Source organism: Theropithecus gelada, chromosome 12 (genome assembly GCF_003255815.1).
Source record: "Theropithecus gelada isolate Dixy chromosome 12, Tgel_1.0, whole genome shotgun sequence".
Taxonomy (NCBI): Eukaryota; Metazoa; Chordata; class Mammalia; order Primates; family Cercopithecidae; genus Theropithecus; species Theropithecus gelada.
In genome coordinates this window covers 242,074-261,362 of record NC_037680.1, presented here as the reverse complement: position 1 = coordinate 261,362, position 19,289 = coordinate 242,074, and the positions used below count along the sequence as shown (strand labels likewise).

The 19,289-nt window shown below is 54.8% G+C and overlaps 1 protein-coding gene across 1 annotated transcript in view; it reads right to left on the bottom strand.

The window, feature by feature from the left end:
• Positions 1–19,086, bottom strand: part of ARHGEF4 (Rho guanine nucleotide exchange factor 4) — a 212,888-nt gene extending 193,802 nt beyond the window's left edge. Inside the window, exon 1 of the mRNA XM_025404659.1 lies at positions 18,842–19,086. The gene's annotated coding sequence lies outside the window, so the exon portion shown is untranslated. The remainder of the gene's footprint in view (positions 1–18,841) is intronic.
• Positions 19,087–19,289: the final 203 nt, after the last annotated feature.

The following is a 19,289-nucleotide window of genomic DNA, read 5'->3' as shown; positions in this document are numbered from 1 at the left end:
ACACTTGGCCTGTAAGGATCATTTATTATTTTCTGGATACAAATTCTTTATCAGATACATGATTTTATTTGAATGTTTTTTTGTTTGTTTGTTTGTTTGTTTTTTGAGACAGACTCTTGGTCTGTTGCCTGGGCTGGAGTGCAGTGGCACAATCTCAGCTCACTGCAACCTCCGCCTCCTTGGGTTCAAGCAATTCTCCTGCCTCAGCCTCCTGAGTAGCTGGGACTACAGGCACATGCCACCATACCTGGCTAATTTTTGTATTTTTAGTAGAGACGGGGTTTCACCATGTTAGCCAGGCTGGTCTCGATCTCCTGACCTCGTCATCTGCCTGCCTCAGCCTCCCAAAGTGCTGGGATTACAGACGTGAGCCACCGCGCCAGGCCTGGGGGCTGGTTTTATGGCCTAGTACATGGACTATATTTCTTTTCTTTTCTTTTGAGACAGAGTCTCACTCTATTGCCAGGCTGGAGTGCAGTGGCACGATCTCAGCTCACAGCAACCTCCACCTCCTGGGTTCAAGTGATTCTCCAGTGTCAGCCTCCCAAGTAGCTGGGATTACACGCCACCATGCCCAGCTAATTTTTAGTAAAGACAGGGTTTCACCATGTTGGCCAGGATGGTCTCGATCTCCTGACCTCGTGATCCATCTGCCTTGGCCTCCCAAAGTGCTGGGATTACAGGCATGAGCCACCACACCTGGCCCTTGGACTACATTTCATATGCAATTGAGAAAAATGTGTATTCTACTTCTGTTTGGTGGAGCATCCTACAGATGTCTGTTAGGTCTAAAGGATTTGTAGTGCTGTTCAAGTCTTCCAATTTTCTGCCTAGTTGCTCTATCAATGAATGAAAGAGTGATCTCCAAATATTGTTGTTACATTGTTTGTTTCTCCCATCAATTCTGCCTGTTTTGGCTTCATGTATTTTGGGTTCTGTTAGTAGGTGCACATATGTTTATAATTGTTATATGGTCTGGAGAGATCTAAACTTTTATCATTCTAAAATATCCCTCTTTATCTGTGGTAAAACTTTTGTTTTAAGATTTCTTTAGGCTGATATTTGTATAGCTACTTCAGCTCATGCAGTTATCATGGCATGTTTCTCCACCCCTAACTTTCAACATATTTGCGTCTTTGAATCTAAAGTATTTCCTGGCCAGGTGCGGTGGGTCAGGCCTGTAATCCCAGCACTTTGGGAGGCTGAGGCAGGTGGATCACCTGAGTTCGGGAGTTCAAGACCAGTCTGACCAACATGGAGAAACCCTGTCTCTACTAAAAAAAGAAAAATATAAAATTAGCCGGACATGGTGGCGCATGCCTGTAATCTCAGCTATTCGGGAGGCTGAGGCAGGAGAATTGCTTCAACCCAGGAGGCAGAAGTTGCAGTAAGCCGAGATTGGGCCATTGCACTCCAGCCTCGGCAACAAGAGCGAAACTCCATCTCAAATAAATAAATAAAATAAATTGTAAAAATTAAGTATCTCCTATAAAAAGATATAGATCTTTTTTATTTTTTTAAAGAAAAAAATTCATTCTGACAGTCTTTGCCTTAGTTTGGGTTGTTTAACGCATTATCGGCATGGTTACATTTATATCTGCAGTTTTGATTTTTGTTAATTTTTATCTGTTTTGTCTTTTTGTACCACAGTTCTTCCTTTTGCATTTAGTGAATATATTCTAGTGTGACAGTTTAATCTTTTTAATGCTTTTTTACTATGTAAGTTCTTTTCTTAGTGCTTGCTTTAGGGCTTACAGTATTCATCTTAGCTTGTAAAATCTACTTCAGATTTACACTAGTTAATTCTAGTCAGATATAGAAACTTTAATATAGAGCTACTCTCTTCTTTGTGTGTATGTGTGCACTACTCTTCCACATATTGTGTTTCCATATGTTACAAATGGATCAATACACTGCTTTACATAATCTTATGTCTTTTTTAAGGAGCTGAAAGTATATATTTATAGAGTTTATTACGTTAACATTTTAATTTCCCATTTCTGATTCTCTTCATTTATTTCCATGGATTTGGGCTGCCACCTGCTAAGCTCCACTGCAGCTTTGTTCGCAGTCCCCTCTGTGCTTTTACTGTGAAGCTTTTTACATTTCTATATACCGTAGGTCCACCAATACAATGATATATGGTATTACATTTCTATATGCTGTAGGTCTACCAATACAATGATATATGGATTATTTTCTGCAATCACTTTCTGAACAGTTAAGAGAATTAAGAAAAAAAATATGCAATTGCACTATCTTTTGTAATTATCTAAATAATTACCTTTACTAGCAATCTCTGTTTAATCATGTGGATTTGAATTATTCTCTAGTGTCACCTGCTCTCAGTCTGAGGAATTTCCTTCAGTATTTCTTGCAAGGCAAATCTGCTAGCAACAAATTATTTCCATTTTCTTCTGTCTGGGAATTATTTTATTCTATCTTCTCCTCTCCTTTTATTCCCATTATACATATGTTGGTGCACTTAATAGTGTCCAACATTTCCAAGTCTTTGTTCACTTTTCTTCATTCTTTTTTTTTTCCGTTCTTCAAGTTACATAATCTCTATTCATTAAGTTCATTGATTTTTCTGCCAGCTCAAATATACTGTTCAGCCCCTCTGGTGAATTTTTCATTTGGTTAATTTCTATTTGGTTAATTGTTATATTTTCCATATCTTTAACAATATTATGTACTTGAAGAGACATTGCTATCACACCTTCCTTGAATTCTTTATTCATGGCTTCCTTTAGTTCTTTGAACCTAGTTATAATAGCTGCTTTGAAGTCTTAGTCTGCTGAGGCCACCAATGACACCCCTTCAACAAGATGTTTCTATGGCTTCCTTTCTTCCCTGTATACGGGTCACACTTTCTTATTTCTTTGCATGTCTTTTATTTTTTGTTTTGTTGTTGAAAACTGGACATTTCAGATAACATTATAGCAATTTTGATACTAATACTTGCCCTGTGGGTTGTTGATATCGTGATGGTTGTTGTTTGATTGGTCAATTTGTTTATTTGTTTAAACTTCTGGTTGTCCAGGCTTTTGTTTTTTCTTAAAGTAAGCAATAAAGACTTATCTCAGCCGGCTTAGATTATTCCAACTGCACATTTCATAGAAAGCACTGGCTATGGATTGGCTCCTAAGAGATCATCTCTGAGGTCTTAGGATATCCTGCCTGCTTTTGTCTGCCTGAGGCCCTGGGGGACTGGAGTCTGAATAGTCCAGTTCAGTCATGCAAGTATGTATGACTATGTGACTGACCCCAGTAAAACCCTGGGCACCACGGCTTGGGGAGCTTCCCGGGTTGTCACACTTCGTATGAGTTGTCACACACTGTTACTGAAGATTAAGCACTGCATGTCACTTCCTGGGAGGGGACACCTGGAAGCTTGCAGCCGGTTTCTCCTGGACTCCACCCTCTGTACCTCTTCCCTCTGCTGACTTAAATCTGTGTCTTTTCACTGTAATAAACCATAACCATGAGTACAACAGCTTTTCAGAGTTACACTCATGGCCCTGGATTGTCAAGCCTGAGAGTCGTCTTTGTGACCCCTGACTCATGAACCTACCAGCTTCCTCTTAGTTGCTTTCCACTAAGAGCTGCACTGCTTTCGGCAGTGCCCTTAAGGCATGGAGTTCTCCAACTTTTTGTTTCAAGTAAAAAGTCAGACTCCTCCAGCAAAGCTGCACGGCCTGCCTTTCCCCCGGGTAGAAGCCCTGCATCAGAACAGAGCCGGGTGTGGGGGCCTGCTTTTCCCGATAACAGCCCCCCTCTACCAGCGGACACTGGCTGGCTGGCAGTCCCTGGTCTTCCTGTCTCACCCCTCCTGTCATGGACCATCCATCCCGTGAGTGAGATGAGACAGGGGCCACTGGGGCTGCGGCATCCCAGCCTGCTGTGCCTGGAGCAGGCCTCCACCCTGTAGTGTGGGTTGGATGTGGAAGTGATCCCAGACTTCTCAGCAGCACCTGCCACTAACAGAGCTTCTGCAACATGGAGCTGGGGATGAGAATGCCAGCAGCCTGACCCCAGTCCTGCTCGGCTTTCAGACCTCTCTCCCATCCTGCGGTCTCCTCCTGAGACTCCCGCAGTCCTGTAACCGTGCTCACTCCCGGATGTCGGCCTCCGTGCAGGGCATCCCACCTTCTGGGTCAGGCTCCCCCCACCCACCCCACAGTCAGTTTTGCCCGGAGACTCCTCCAGCTCACAGTCCCCCTCTACCCCCGCCAGCTCACAGTTTGGCCCAGGGGCTCCCCGTCCCCACAGTCAGTCTCATCAGGGCATCGCTTCATCTGTGCAGCCTCCTTGGAGGTCCTGGAGGCAGAACAGCGCCCTGATATTTTGCCTTGTGCCTGTGCCCTGCCTGACACCATGCTGTGGTCTGGTATCACCTGTCCATCCTCTCAGCTCCCCGAGACTCTCCTTTCCCCTTTGACAGGGTTGAGAGTTTCCTTTCGTGGGCTCCCCACACCAGCCATGCCCTGGTCATCTCTCTCACTGCACAGACGATTGCTGTGGGCCAGCCCACCTGTCTCCGCCACTAGACCCATGGGCTCGTCAGAAGGGAGGGCCTGCCTGAGCCTCTGCATCCCCAGCCCCGCGCAGGGCGTGCCGTGGAGCAGGTGCTCAGCCCGTTCTTGAAAGAATAAAAGCTGTGGGGTTGGAATGGTTCATCTCCCCCGCTGTAAAAATAACATCTGGAATAATTAATAAAATAGCTATGGATAAAGTGCTGCCATGTGCCCTGTGCCTTTTAGACATTATTTAACCCTAACATGAGGCAGGTCGTATTCTCCAGGTAAGGAAACTGAAGTTTAGGACAGTTAAGCACCAACCTAGCTGGTGGTAGCATTTGAATTTGGACCAGGTCTCCAGCTTCTATAAACATTCACTCACGATGTTTCATCTGGGCCGTACACAAGCCCAGAGAGACTGGCAGAGCAGGTCAACACCCCTGTATTTCCTGCTGGCTGTGTCCACGGAGGCCCTGGGAGGGTCAGGACCTTGTTCCAGCTCACGGATGAGCTGAGAACAGCAGTAGTCGGAAGGATCACAGTGGTCAAGAGCCGTGTCATCACCCTTCTTCTTCGTGTGGCCCACAAAGTGTCGAGCTCTGCCCTGCTGCTCTGCAGACAGACTGGAGCCCCCCAGCCTGTCCACCTCACCCTCTCAGATAGAGACCGTGTGCAGCCAACCACTCAGGCCCAGAGCACCTGCACAGTGGGCGAAGGGCAGGCCTCGGCAGTGCAGCAAACTCCCCAACCCGCAAGAACCGCGCCAGGTTCCGGCTGAGAGCACGTTCTCACCCCACTCCCAGCTGCCCGTCTCGTGGGAAGATGTAAGCTTCCTTCCCCTGGGAAGACTCAACAGCCTGAGCACCAGCGCTGCACGGCTGACGGACGCGAACCAGGGCTGCTGCGGAGCTGGCGCCAGCACCCTCCTGACAGTTGGCGCCACCCACAGATGCATCCAGATTGGTGTCCTCTCTGCCCTGCATTCCCAGGTCACAGCTGCCAGGGCAGGAAAGGCACATGCTGGCCCCTGGCAGGTCCTATCCCAACCGCCCTTTTCAAAGTGCAGGCACTTCTCCGCTCCACAGCGGTCAGGACTCCGGTGTTCACAGCACAGAAAGCCGGTGGACGCAGGTCCTGCCTGCCCTCCCACAGCTCTGCAAGGGGACTCAGCAGGGTGGTTTTTTGGTGGTGCAGCAGAATGAACTTATTCCAAGGAGCTGAGTGAACGGCCCGAAGTTGGAACTAGGGGGCTGCCCAGGCTACACCGAGGGTCTGAAGCCCCTCAGGCCTTCGTGGGACAGAAGCCTCTCCCTCTGACAGTGCCCCATGGAAGCGCACGCGTGACAGAGACCCAGTAGCCTCAGCTGCCATCCGAGAGGGTCTCGTTGGAAAGACTGCACCGTGGCAGGGGTTTGATGCTGACTCCCGCTTCCCCTTCCCGTGTGGCTCTGCTCACCTCCACGTGCACCTCAGTCCCCTGTCTACTGAGGGAGGCCCCATCATGAGGGCATTTGAAGGTAGGGATGTGGGGTAGGGACACCACCCTGTGGCCCACTGCACCCCTGCTTGGGGCGCTGTAGCCCCCACACTCTGCCCTACTTCCCATGGGCTATGTGCCCAGCTTGTGGACACAGACAGCCCACCTGGGGGAACCTGTGTCCTTGCGGCGGGAAGTGTCGGGCAATGTGGAATTGGGAGTGCGAGCAGCAGCCGTGTGGATGCTGGCCGTGGATGACGGACAGCTGGAGAGGCTCCCAGAACAGGGCTCGTGGAGGGAGCAGAGCAGAGCCAGCTCCCAGAAAGCCCCTGGTCACGGGCAGCAGCAGCTGCCTGGGCAGACTTGGGACACGGGTATCACCAGAAACACCTGCTCCCCACAGTGCCCTGAGAGGAGACCCCTCTCCATGAAGGGTACCAGAGACACAGCAGTGGCCAACGGCTCCTCCTTCCTCAGGTACAGACAGGCCTGATCCCACACACTTCCCACGTGAGAGGCTGCCCCCTCCCTGGGGCACTGGCCCAGCCGCTCCTGCGAGTCTCTCTGAGGATGCCCTAGAAATGTGGGCTGCTTTGAGAACCCCCATAGGGCCAGGAGGCCGACCCAGCAGTAGGGAAGCCTCCCGGTGGGGTGAGGGCTTGGGACCTCCCTGAGATGCCACATGCTGGCCCCAGACCACACGTGCAGTTACAGCATCCTGTTTCCTGCTTGCAAAGATGGCACTCAGTCAAGGAGAGCTTTTGAGGGGGAAGAAAAAAATCAGTATGTTAAATGTACACATCAATTATAAATGCATTTTCATTTCAAAAGTGTTATACTGTTTTTTTAAAAAGTGTATCCTAGGCTGGGCAAGGTGGCTCACATCTCTAATCCCAACACTTTGGGAGGCTGAAGTAGGCAGATCACTTGAGGTCATGAGTTTGAGACCAGCCTGGACAACATGGTGAAACCCTGTCTCTACTAAAAATACAAAAATTAGCTGGACATGGTGATGTGTACCTGTAATTCCAGCTACTCAGGAGGTTGAGGCAGGAGAATCACTTGGACCTGGGAGGAGGAGGTTGCAGTGAGCTGAGATCATGCCACTGCACTCCAGCCTGGGCGACAGAGCAAGACTCCATCTCAGGAAAAAAAAAAAAAGTGTATCCTAGATCACGGAAAGGAGATGTGTGACAGTCGTCCCTCTGCTCAGACATTGAGGGTCTCCTCCTTCAAGTTCCAAGGCAGACAGGCAGCCTGGGCCAGCCTGTGGGGTGTCCCCCAGGAGCAGAGTGGCTGCCAAGCCCCACCTCACAGGCCAGGGCACTGGGCCCCCAGGCAAGGCTGTCTCTTAGGGCAGCAAGGGGGGTGACCCTCCCTATAGGGCACAGAAAATTTCCCTGCATCCTAAAGCCTCCCAGCCCTGCCTGCATGTCTCTGCCCCTCTGGCGTGATGTTAAACACCCAACAAAACAGCGTGTTCTTGCCCCAACGTGGCCCAGCTTTGTCCTCACTCTCCCATTACTCTTCAGGGAGCTCCGGGAGGTGGGCACATTGAGAAACAAACTGAAGCTGGGACACTGAGAGGGGTCACAGAGCCAGAACGCAGTCTCCACATCCCAAGGGAGGGTGGGAAGAGGTGCTCTCGACTGGGGCTGGGGACCCAAGGAGGAGGGGGACAGCAGGGGAGTCCCCACCAACTGTCCTCTCCTCCTCTGCCATTGGGGGGGTGCACAGGTGGGCAGTGCCCCCAACTAGCTTGGCTGGCATGGAGGGTCCGAGGTGCCCAGGGCTCGATCAGCCTCTCCAAGACACAGCTCCCATTCTGTCCGTCAGCCTCCAGCTCCAGGACCGGGGCCAGTGCCTGGCACCTCTCCTTCAGGACCCACCACCCCTGAGCCTCACTGCCCCACCCAGGCCTGTCTCCTGTGCCCTGTCTCCCTGTCCCACTGACCCTGACAACCAAGCATGTCCCCTCGGGGCCTGGTCTCCATGCAGACCGGGAGCCAAGCGTCATGTGACTGGAACCCTCACTAAAACATGCACAGAGCCCCAGCTCCACTCAAAGCTCCAAGCCCGGCACCAGAGGGAGGAAGAGACAGGATCACTCAGGTGCTGTCCTCAGGATCTGGGGATTAGGAGCAGAAGCCTCCCTACCGTCCACTGGTTCCTGGGCCCTGGGAATGCCAGGCAGGAGGCGCCTGCACACCCACATGGGGAGGGTTTCCAGCGCCAGCGCTCAGAGCCTTCCCTGAATTCTCACAGGCTGCCAACCTTTATCACTAGGAGGGCTCAGAAGCCCCTGTCCAGGGGCTGCAGGTACGTCTTGCTCACGGCCTGACCTCCCCGGCACCCAGCACGGGCCTGGACTCTAACAAGACTAGGTAAATGCTCTGTGGGGATGAAAACACCGGACGTGGGGGTCGAGTCGGTGTGCTGGGGCAGCGCACAGGGTGGTTCAGACGCGATCCTGGCCTGAGGCCCTGCTGCCCCATGGGGTAGGTGGGAGCAGCCCAGAGCGCATCTCTCCACAGGCCTGCTGCAGCCCCTCTGAGGTCGGGAAGCCTCACCCTTCAGGCCAACGCCACCCACCCTGTGCAGACGGCCTGCTCCCACCCTGGAGACTGGCCACGGCCCACCCTCCCTACCCACCTGGGCAGAGGCCCCGTGTCCTTGGATGACTTTCCTTCCTCTCCTCTGGAAGAGCCCCTGCAACCACGTGGCTCCCTCAACCCGCGGCCTCCACTCAGCTGGTCAGCTTCGCCCACAGACAGACCCCAGCCCAGTGGCCCAGCTCCAATCCCATACACTCCTGAGGCTCCGACCTAGCCTCTCAGAGGGGCTGTGGGGAGGGTCAGGGCATACAGGCCCTCATGCCAGGGACAGTGCAGCCAGCACAGGGATGGGTGCACTGGCTGTGCTGGCAGCGTGGTCTTCAGGGCCGCCTTCCATGCCTGACTCACCCCCAGGTCTCTAAGCCAGCACTGTTCCTGTGAAGCCTCGTCTGACGTTTTCTAAACTCTAGAACTCAGAGAGAAAGGGGACCTGGGTGGACCCAGGGAAGGACAAATGTGCCCCTGCTTCAGGGGGTCAGGCCTTCGGAGCCAAGCGTGGGGGTGGAAAAGCAGCTGAGGCCACAGCATTGAGCCCTCAAGGTTTGCAGGTAAAAAGGAACATTCCACAAACATCCGCACACGTGACTGTCACAGCCATCTTACAGAGAGGGACCCCTATCCCCGTTTTACAGATACGAAAACTGAGGGATGAATGATTAAGTCACACCAAATTTGCACAGTGATGATCTTTTGGTGCCTCCAAGTCTGAGGTGGTGACTGAAACCTCCTGTCTCTGGGTGCCCATGAGGCCTCGATCATTTCCCCCGGCCTCCTCTGCATTGAGGCACTCATACTCCAGATGAAAAGCAGATTCAAGAGGAAGCAGGAGGCCAGGCACAGTGGCTCAAGCCTGTAATCCCAGCACTTTGGGAGGCCAAGGCGGGCGGATCACGAGGTCAGGAGATCAAGACCATCCTGGCTAACACGGTGAAACCCTGTCTCTACTAAAGACACACACAAAAAATTAACCGGGTGTGGTGGCGGGCACCCGTAGTCCCAGCTACTCAGGAAGCTGAGGCAGGAGAATGGCGTGAACCTGGGAAGTGGAGCTTGCAGTGAGCCGAGATGGTGCCACTGCACTCCAACCCGGGCGACAGAGCGAGACTCCATCTCAAAAAAAAAAAAAAAAAAAAGAGGAAGCAGGAGACATCTCTGGTTACTAACATCACCCAGTTTGTCAGATTAAGCTCAGGCACGGAGCAGTGTCCGGAAAGGCCAGATTCCTGGGAGGGGAAGGGTAGCCTGCTTCTGGAGGGTGCAGCCGGCTTTGGGGCAGGGTGTCCAGCAAAGGAGAGGCTGGGAAAGAGCCTCAGAGTCGCCTTGACTGGACCCAGTGTGTCAGGAATCCACACGGGGCTCTTAGTCTGCGCACATCAGAATTACACCCCCAGGCTTTCCCTAAAAGACCTGCTCAGGCCTCCTCTGGAGAATCAAATCTGGGGTCTGGAGGGCTTGGCACATTTCTATGGATATGGTGGAGACACACCCTGTGCATCCACCGACCGGTCAGGCCCTGCTTCTCCTGCTAAACATACCGGTGTCACGGAACTCGACCCCCCGGGCCCTACAACTTCCACCTTATGACGGATCAGGAGAAGCAGCCTCTCTGGACTCATGTCTGAGCACAGATAAACATGCATTGCCCCGACCACAGAAGCCCCATCAATGCCGTGCACCAACTGCCTGAGTGTCCCAGCTGCCTGGCTGTCCAGCTCTGGCCTGGCTTCCTTCCTCCTTCTGCTAAAGACAGATCCCTGACCCTAGAGTTGCCCCCGCCCCTCCTGAGGGCATCCATCCAAGCAAAGTCCAGCTTCCGCAAGCCCCTCTCACCAGGCCCGAATCCTGCCCTAAGTCCCTTCTCTCTCGCCGTCCATGTCGCTCTCCCCACATGCACCTCCCCACGGTGAGCCCCCGTAGGCAGGCTCCTGAGGGTCTTGGAGGGAGGGCGCTGGCCTGGGGGCACTGAGAGGGAGGACTGGCTTACGCTACACAGCCAAGCGGGGCAGGGAGGTTGGCACAGGGCCAGCAGCCTGGTCCTGCCTGGCAGTCGGTGTGGGTGGCTCCTGAGACCCCAGCACCCGAGATGAGGTGACTGTTGGATTGTGGGGGCCTCAGATGACCAGTCACCCCAGGCTGACAGTCCCCAGGCCCTAGGCCCTGGCAACACCAGCCGGCAAGGACACAGCACTGATGACGCACAGACAGGCTTGGTTCGAGCTGAGCACTCAGCTGAGGAAGCCCGAACCACTGGTCTCTGTGAGCCTGGCTCATTGCGCTGCCCGCCTGCTGCCCCAGGATCGTCCTGGGCTCCGTGCGTGGGGCACCCAGGGAGCGGATGCAGGAAGGGGCTTATTTGAGCTCTCAGAGAAGGTCCTGGGCAACAGACCTTGAGCCAGGCCTGCAGGGAGATGGCCGCCTTCTGGCCGAGGTGGGCCTGGCTTGATCGAGGTGTAACTGACACACAACAAACTCACACACTGGAAGCACAACCTGAGGGTTTCGACAGGTGCGGAGTCAGCAGCAAATGTCCACTGCCCCTGTCCTTCCTCATCCACCCTCCGGCTCCCACCCACCCGCACCTGTCCCCAGGCAGCCACCTGTGGGCTTTCTGTCACTGTAGGTTCGCATTTGGGATCACACCATAGGTCTGGCTTCTGCCACTGGGCCTGGTTCCCTGGAGGCCAGTCCGGACTGGTGTGTAGGGCAGCAGCTCCCTCCCTGCTAGTGCTGCTCTGTGGATGTGCCACCCTGTGAGTCGCTTTCAGCTTTTCTCACAAGCTTGAGTCCTTGCACAGAGGCAAACTGCCACATCTGACCCAGCTTCTCCCACCAGCCACATCCATGGTGCTCTGAGGAGGACGTTCTCCTGGTCAGCGTGCCTCTGTAAAAACACACTTTCTTGGCCAGGTGCAGTGGCTCGAGCCTGTAATCCCAGCACTTTGGGAGGCCGAAGTGGGCGGATCACGAGGTCAAGAGACCGAGACCAGCCTGGCCAACATGGTGAAACCCCATTTCTACTAAAAATACAAAAATTAGCCGGGAGTAGTGGCTGGTGCCTGTACGGGGTTCCCACGATCCTCCTGCCTCAACCTCCCAAGTAGCTGGGACTGCAGGTGTGTGCACCACGCCACGCTAATTTTTTAAAAACATTTTTGTAGAGACGGGGTCTCACTATGTTGCCCAGGCTGGTCTGGAACTCCTGGGCTCAAATGGCTCCCAAAGGGCTGGGATTACAGGTGTGAGCCACCGTGCCCGGCCAGAAACTTACTTTCTACCTAGAGCAGGAACTCTGGCCGGCAACATCAGGCAGCAGCATCACACTTGGCCAAGTTTCAGAGATGGGTTTCCGTTCAACTCCACTGGTTCTAAAAAAACACGGCGGGCCGGCTGGCTCACGCCTGTCATCCCAGCACTTCGGCTGGGATTGGGCTGTTGGCTCCGAGGGCGGGGCCAGGGGGCGGGGCCAGGGGGGCAGAGCCAGGGTTCAGAGCACGGCCTGTCCTAGGGAAATGCGCGGAGTCTGTGTGCGGCCAGGTCAGAACCCCAAGGGGGCCCTGAATCCAGAGGGCCCCCGGCTGATGTTTCTGGAGACACGAACTTCTGAAACCTTCTCTCCAAACTTGGGTGGAGCACAGCCTGTTCTCCGGGTGTGGGCTGGGCACGGCCTGCCCCACCTCTGCGTGCCTGCCCTCCCACCGGCTTCGGTCAGGTGTCCTCAGCCCTTCCTGAGACTCTAGCCACTGTTTATAACCTGGGGAGGCACCAGAGCCTGCAGAGGATCTGAATTCCCTCTGGGTTTCCCATAGGAGTCACTGACGACCCCAAACGTTTTGTTTGCTTCTCCCACTGAGGGCAACCCGCTCCCTGGCTCAGAAGTGCTGTGTCTCTCTGGAGCCCGTGTGTGACTTCCTCACCTCTGAAATGGGCTGCCCCTCACCTTCTGCCGGTTATAAGGCGGTGAGGTTTAAACCATATTGCCCATTGGCCCGTCCCTGGCTGCAGGACCCTCTGCGGATGGGGATGGTGCTGCTCATGAGGCCCTCCAGCCCTCACGTTGCCCTGTTGTAAAGGAGGCGAGGCACCTTTGGAGATGTCAATCACGGCCCAACAAGCAGGGGGAGCTTGAGAATGTGTGTTGTACAGAGGGACCATCTGGTGAGGTCAGGGGAGACCCCGAAGGGGCAGAGGCAGGGTCTGGAGGAAGAGCACAGGTGGGACCCGTGCCCCCACCTTGGAAGGGCAGTGTGGGAGAAGCAGCCCATAGCAGGAGGAAGCACTGGTGCCTCTGAGCAGCAACGCAGCCAAGGCTGGCAAGTCCAGGGTGGCAGGAGGCACAGCCCAGGGGAGGCACCGAAGGCCTCCTGGCAGGCAGCTGGCTACCCTGCCGGGTCTGCCCTGCCCACTCCGTCATGCAGGAGACCAGCCTCTGTAGGGTTCAAGAGGGCAGCCTGCCCCGGCTCAGGGTCTCCAGCCTTGGGTTCCTGCTGAAACCTTCACCCAGAAGAGTTCAAGGATGTAGGTGGCTCCCTGGCAGAGGCCCCAGGAACCTGGAGTTTATTTAGACCCTCCTTCCCCCACAAAAGCGGAGGGGCCCAGTGAGTCCTAGTGGGACTTCTCAGTCGTATGCCATGAGTAGGTATTGGCTGCCCCGTGCTGAACAGCTGCCAGGACTGGGGAGAGGAAGAGATCCCAAGATAACTGAAAATCTGGCCCCATCTATCTTGGAAATAGAAAGGAGGCAGATATCCTCTCGTCCCACCCTCTGGCAGCTCCGCTAAGCCTCAGCCAGAACCCTGGCTCATGAGGACAGACCCTCACCGCCTACAAGAGGCACTAGGGGGTGTTGTCAGCAGAGCAGTAGAGCCCACGCCCGGGGCAGCCCCACAGTCCCCACTGCACTTCGCCCCCTTCATCCCTGCACGAGCTGAGCCAATGAGCTACCCCCAACCCGCCAAGACGTTCTTTCTTTTTTCACTTAACTGGAGCCCTTTTCTGTCTTTGGCAATCAAGATCCTTCACTAGTAAAGAAACTGGTACAAGGATCTCTGCTGGTAAGAGATCTGCAGGAAGGTGGGGAGTAGGGCTGGGACTGAGGATTTCACCTGGTTGAAGCCAAAAGCCGTGGAAATACATTACCACTGTGGAAGATGGGGAACTCCGACATCCCACTGCCTGCATGGCCAGCCCCTAAATAAACCATAAATGGTGGCCAAGTGACTACTGGGTGCTTTGGCGGGGAAACAGCTCTTGCTACAAAATCCAAATGAAAGGCATGAAGAATCCAAGGACTGCTGGGTGCGCTTGCTGCTTCTAACTGCCCTGTACAGCTTCAAGTGAGGCAATGACATACTCTGTCCTAGCAGGGCCTCTCTACCACTCCACATAAAGTACGAGTATCTCTTCTTTCCTGCAGCCATCGGCCTGAGATACCCCTGAACCAAAAGCAGTCTGACTCCACCAATCTGCAGACTGGCTCCACCGACCTGCAGACTGGCTCCACCGACCTGCAGACTGGCTCCACCGACCTGCAGACTGGCTCCACCAATCTGTAGACTGGCGCATTACACAGCCAGAGAATGTGGTGTTTCCTTGCTCCTCGAGTGACAGTCAGGGTATGGTTTGGGAAAGAGTGGGACCCTCACCTTAGGCGTGGGGACGCACTGGGGGCTCACAACCCCACTGAACCCTTGCTCCTCCCTCTGGCTGCTTCAGGCTGTTATGCCCTCCCCAGCGAGTCACCTGCTCTGCTCATGCCCACCCTGGCCCCTTTCCCTGCCTCCAGGACAAAGAGCAGAGTCAGATCCCAGCATGGCCAGGGGAACCAATTACAAGTGAAACCATCAGGGAAAAGACTCATGCTTCAGAGAATGAGGACTGTGCCAACATACACCAGCAAAAAACAGGGAGAATGGTGAGAACGGGTTTGGAGCACCCCCACCCCTGGGGGAAGAGCATCACCCCAGACCAGGGCAATGTGCTGCTGCAGGTGCGCCCGCCATGCTGGAGGCCAAGAGCCAGCAGGTGAGCTGTTGGTCCCCTGAATCCTCAGCTTGACAGTGGCCCCACAAAGTGAAACTGAAAAGCCAGAATGCCTTGAAGGAATCAGAATCCAAGAATCTGAGGGGATACAATGCTGGTGGAGACCGACCAAGAGCAACCTGCACAGCATCCCTCACCATGTCTCCAGGGGAGCCAAAAAGACCTGCACCAGCCCAAAGCACCAAGAAACACTTAAAAAGGGGAACGCCAACCGCTTGGAATATTGCCACAGACATCGTTCTCTGTCAGCTGGAGATGATCACGGGAGACCTTCCCGTTGGTGGAAATTCTACAGATGAGAACAGTGAGGCACGACAGAGGATGGGAGGAAGCACTCAGGTGCTGGCAGCCAGAAGAACACCAGGATGTTCTCATGCTCCTTGGCACTGATGACTCACCCATGGCACTGCTAGGACTGAAACCGACAGGTAATGCCAATAGGGTCCTATTTGATGTGTGTACTACTAATAGAAATGTGAGAAAAAAAACTTTTTAGGCCTGGCGCAGTGGCTCACACCTGTAATCCCAGCACTTTGGGAGGCCAAGGCGGGCGGATCACGAGGTCAGGAGTTCAAGACCAGCCTGGCCAGCATAGCGAAATCCTGTCTCTACTAAAAATACAAAAAATTAGCTAGGCATGGTGGTGCATGCCTGTAATCCCAACTACTTGGGAGGCTGAGGCAGGAGAATTGCTTGAACCCGGGAGGCGGAGGTTGCAGTGAGCTGAGATCACACTGCTACATCCCAGCCTGGGCCACAGGGCAAGACTCTGTCTCAAACAAACAAACGAACAATCACTTTTTAAAACTAGGTCTGGTAGGCAGGAGTCTACCATGAGTGCCTAAAACAACATCTGGCGCATAGTAGGTGTTCAACAAATATTTGCTGAATAAACTCCATTGCCCCTTGCCCAATTCCCAGATTTTGCTCAATAGACCCCAAACTCGTTGAGTTCTGGGGAGGCTGGTCACCTGCGTAACAGCACAGGTGTATGCTGTGAACCTTCCAGAGCCTCCTAGACAGAGAAGTACCTGGACCTCCTGGCACCACTGAGGGCTGGTTCTGAGCTGACACTGTTTCTGGCAGCCCAGGATGTCTCCACAGCCCGCCACCAGGGGTGAGGCTTGCCAGAGGCAGTGGCACGCAGGCCATGACGAGAGCTGTGCCCTGTGTCCACCTCGTGGCAGCCCACGGGGATCCCAACCTGTCCTGTGACAATTTCCCTAGCTCCTGAGTGCTCAGGTGACAAGCACATGCCAGTGCGTGGCAAGAACTCCATCATGGCTCCCTGAGCCATGTGTGGAGGCTTCTATGGTGGGAAAGACTGCCTGGATGGCTCTGCAACACCCTCCCCTCCACAACTGTGGCTCATGAGCAACACTTCATCGCTGGAATGGAGAAACCACCAGCACCCAAGGCAGAAAATGCGGCTGCATCCCCCCTTAACCTGCTAGGTAGGCTTGTGCAGGAGACACGGGGCCTTGAAGATGCAGCGGACGGCTATGGGCTCAATCAAGTGGATTCTCTCAACAGCTGTGCTGTCCCACTTATGACCTCCCTAATGGACTGAACCTGTCACAATCCTTGGCATAGTACAGAGCCACTGACTGGATGAAAACTGTCTCTGTGTGTGTGCACCTGTAGGTACACCTGTGTGTCTGCGTGTGTGCCTGTGTGTCCCCAGTGTGTATGCCTGTATCTGTGTGTTGCCTGTGTGTCTGTGTGTGTGCCCGTGTGCACCTACGTGCACCTCTGTATGCTTGTGTGTGTTCCTGTGTGTGTGTTTCCTGCTGCAGTACTCAGGAATCCACGGAAGTGGGTTCACTTCCCTGTCATGGGGCACAGCATCCCACCTTCATGACATGTCTTGGCTCAATGATTCTGTGCCACAGTTTAGCCAACAACGACCTTGACCTTTCTCTCCCGAGGACCTCATGCGGGCCTTCTGCACACTACTAGGTCTTGGAGGACACCAAGTAGCAAAGTACCCTAAGTGTCGGACATACATGTACCAGAGTGTAGGACACATATTCTATGAAAATACAAGGACCTGCCACTTCAGTGACGGCTCCAGGCAGGCAGCAGGGGTGTCCAGCTGTCTGGAACATTTTGAAATACCCCCTCGAAAGCCAAAGTCATGCTTGGCACACACGATGCTGGGAGGGCCTCTGGATTTTTGAGACAACATATTTTCCTTTTGGGTGTGCTGCTCCTCTGACTCATTTGCTGGGTGACCCCCAAGGCGGTGCACCTGTGTGGGCCCCTGGCAGGTGCAGGCTCTCCGAGTGGTCTGCCTGCACGGGGAGGGACTCTGCCACACGGCTGTCATGCCCCATGGATCCCACGGTGCCCAACGTGCTCGAGCAGATCTGTATGCTGTGTACAGTCTGCACCAAGTGCCACCAGGAGTCACACCTGGGGCCTTGGGGTCCTCCTCCTGGGCTTGGTGGAGACTTGCTGCATCTCGGCTAACAGAGTCTGACTGGGAGACCCGGACAATCTGAGGTCCCAGAATGAAGTGGGCCTTTTCTGGCCTAGTCCAGCACCCATCATCAGGGGAACCTCATAGGACCAATCCCTGGGGACACTAGGAGGCACCAGGCGGTGACTCAAGCACGTAGCTCCCCTGCCCGCCCCACAGCCTGTATCCTCACAGGGTATTCCTTACGACCGATGTCCGAGAGGAATAAGTATGAACTACGTTGTCGGTGGCTCGGCAAGGCCCACTCACACGGCCAGAAGTGGACTGCTGTGGCAGTCAGAGCCCCTCCCATGTGGACAGCAGAAAGGAGACCCTCTGAGGGGCACAGCTGATCTCCCTGTGGTGTGCATGGGGAGGCCTCAGGTGTCTCAGGACCTACAGGGACCTGAGGCAGACACACGGCAGAAAGTATGGAAAGTCCTCTCTGAATAGATGGGGAACTGGAGGACAGCGTGTCTCTGCAATACTTTCCCAGGAGCCTCCCAGGCAGCAGCAGGCAAGGTGGCTGCCCAGAGATGTCCAGCGGCTTCTCCTCCAGCCACACTCTGCCTGCTCCCGGAGCTTCTGGGGCCAGCTGGGTGACTCAGATTCTGCCCAGGCATCTCAGATTCTGTCCAGCCACCTTCCCCTCACCTGGGCAACTCCTTGCCACCCTTGCTGTGGGTGCAGCAGAACCAAGGTCCAGAGCTCACCGTTTCACAAATACACTCACATTTCCTTATTTATTTCTTTCTTTCCTTCCTTCCTTCCTTCCTTCCCTCCCTCCCCCCTTTCTTTCCTTCCTTCCTTTTTTCTTTTTCTCTTTTTTTTGAGATGGAGTCTCGCTGTGTCACCCAGGCTGGAGTGCAGTGGTGCTAACTTGGCTCACTGTAACCTCTGTCTCCCGGGTTCAAGCAATTCTCCTGCCTCAGCCTCCCAAGTAGCTGGGATTACAGGCGCCCACTACCAGGCCCAGCTGATTTTTGTATTTTTAGTAGAGATGGGGTTTCAACATGTTGGCCAGGCTGGTCTCGAACTCCTGACCTCAGGCAATCCACCCCCGACTCCACCTCCCAAAGTGCTGAGATTACAGGCATGAGCCACTGCACCGGCCCACACTCACATTTTCTAATAAAACCTTCACACTAACCCTGAAAGGTGTGGAGGGCGTGGAATCATCACCCACATCTTTCAAAACAAAGACCCAGGTGGTTATGTGACTGTTCCAAGATTGCACACTTCCTCAATGACAGAGTCAGCATTTGAAGCGGGTCTGAGCTCTTCCAAGCCATCTCCTGCACTCACCAGCACAGGTTCCCGAAAGGCCGCCTTCCGGGCTGTCGGGCCCTCTCCACTCTTGATGCCTGTATCACTTCATTATCGCTGGGGGTGGGAGCTGATGCCAGGCCCTCAGAGGGGCTGAGGGCAGGGCTCCTGCAGGTCTGTCCTGGGTCACCTGGCTTCCCACCCCTTTCACCAGAGCTCTCGGCCACAGAACTCCGACCCCAACCTCCAGTCTTCAACTCTGGGAGAAGGTGATTGCACAGCCAAGTAGGGCGCCCTCCCGCCCCTCCCCCCCCTCCCGCTCCAACAGCCTCACACAGGTCTGCCTCCACCTGGACCCGCAGCTGAGAGCTGGCGGCTCTTCCCCGCCTCGCCTTTCATCCAGTTGCTCCCGCAGTCGGAGGCCAGCACCACCGACGTCGCAACCGCCCTCCCGCTGGCTCACCTGGGGAGGTGGGGCTTGGCAACCTGTGGCCGGCCACCCCTGACAGTGCCCCGGAGCCCCTGCCCACTTTGGGGTTCCCGTGGGGGCAGCGAGGTGGAGGCGTCCCAACTGAGTAGGTCCCGATGGTGAGCGGACCCGGAAATCGGGCCAGAGAGGGGGCACCCCGGGCAGGAGCCCAACAGCCCCGACCCCAGTTCCAGCTCCTTGTCGCTGCTGCGCCCTCACGTACCCTCAGCCCCGGGAATAACACAACAGCAACCACTTCTCCGGCACCCACCGGGCCGGCACCAGCCCTCCTTCCCGAAACAGGCGGTACTGCGCCAAGCGGCAGAGGCTCCCAGTGCCCCGCGCGCCCAGGCCGGTCCGGGCAGAGGCTCCGAGTGCCCGGTGCGCCCAGGCCGGTCCGGGCAGAGGCTCCGAGTGCCCCGCGCGCCCAGGCCGGTCCAGG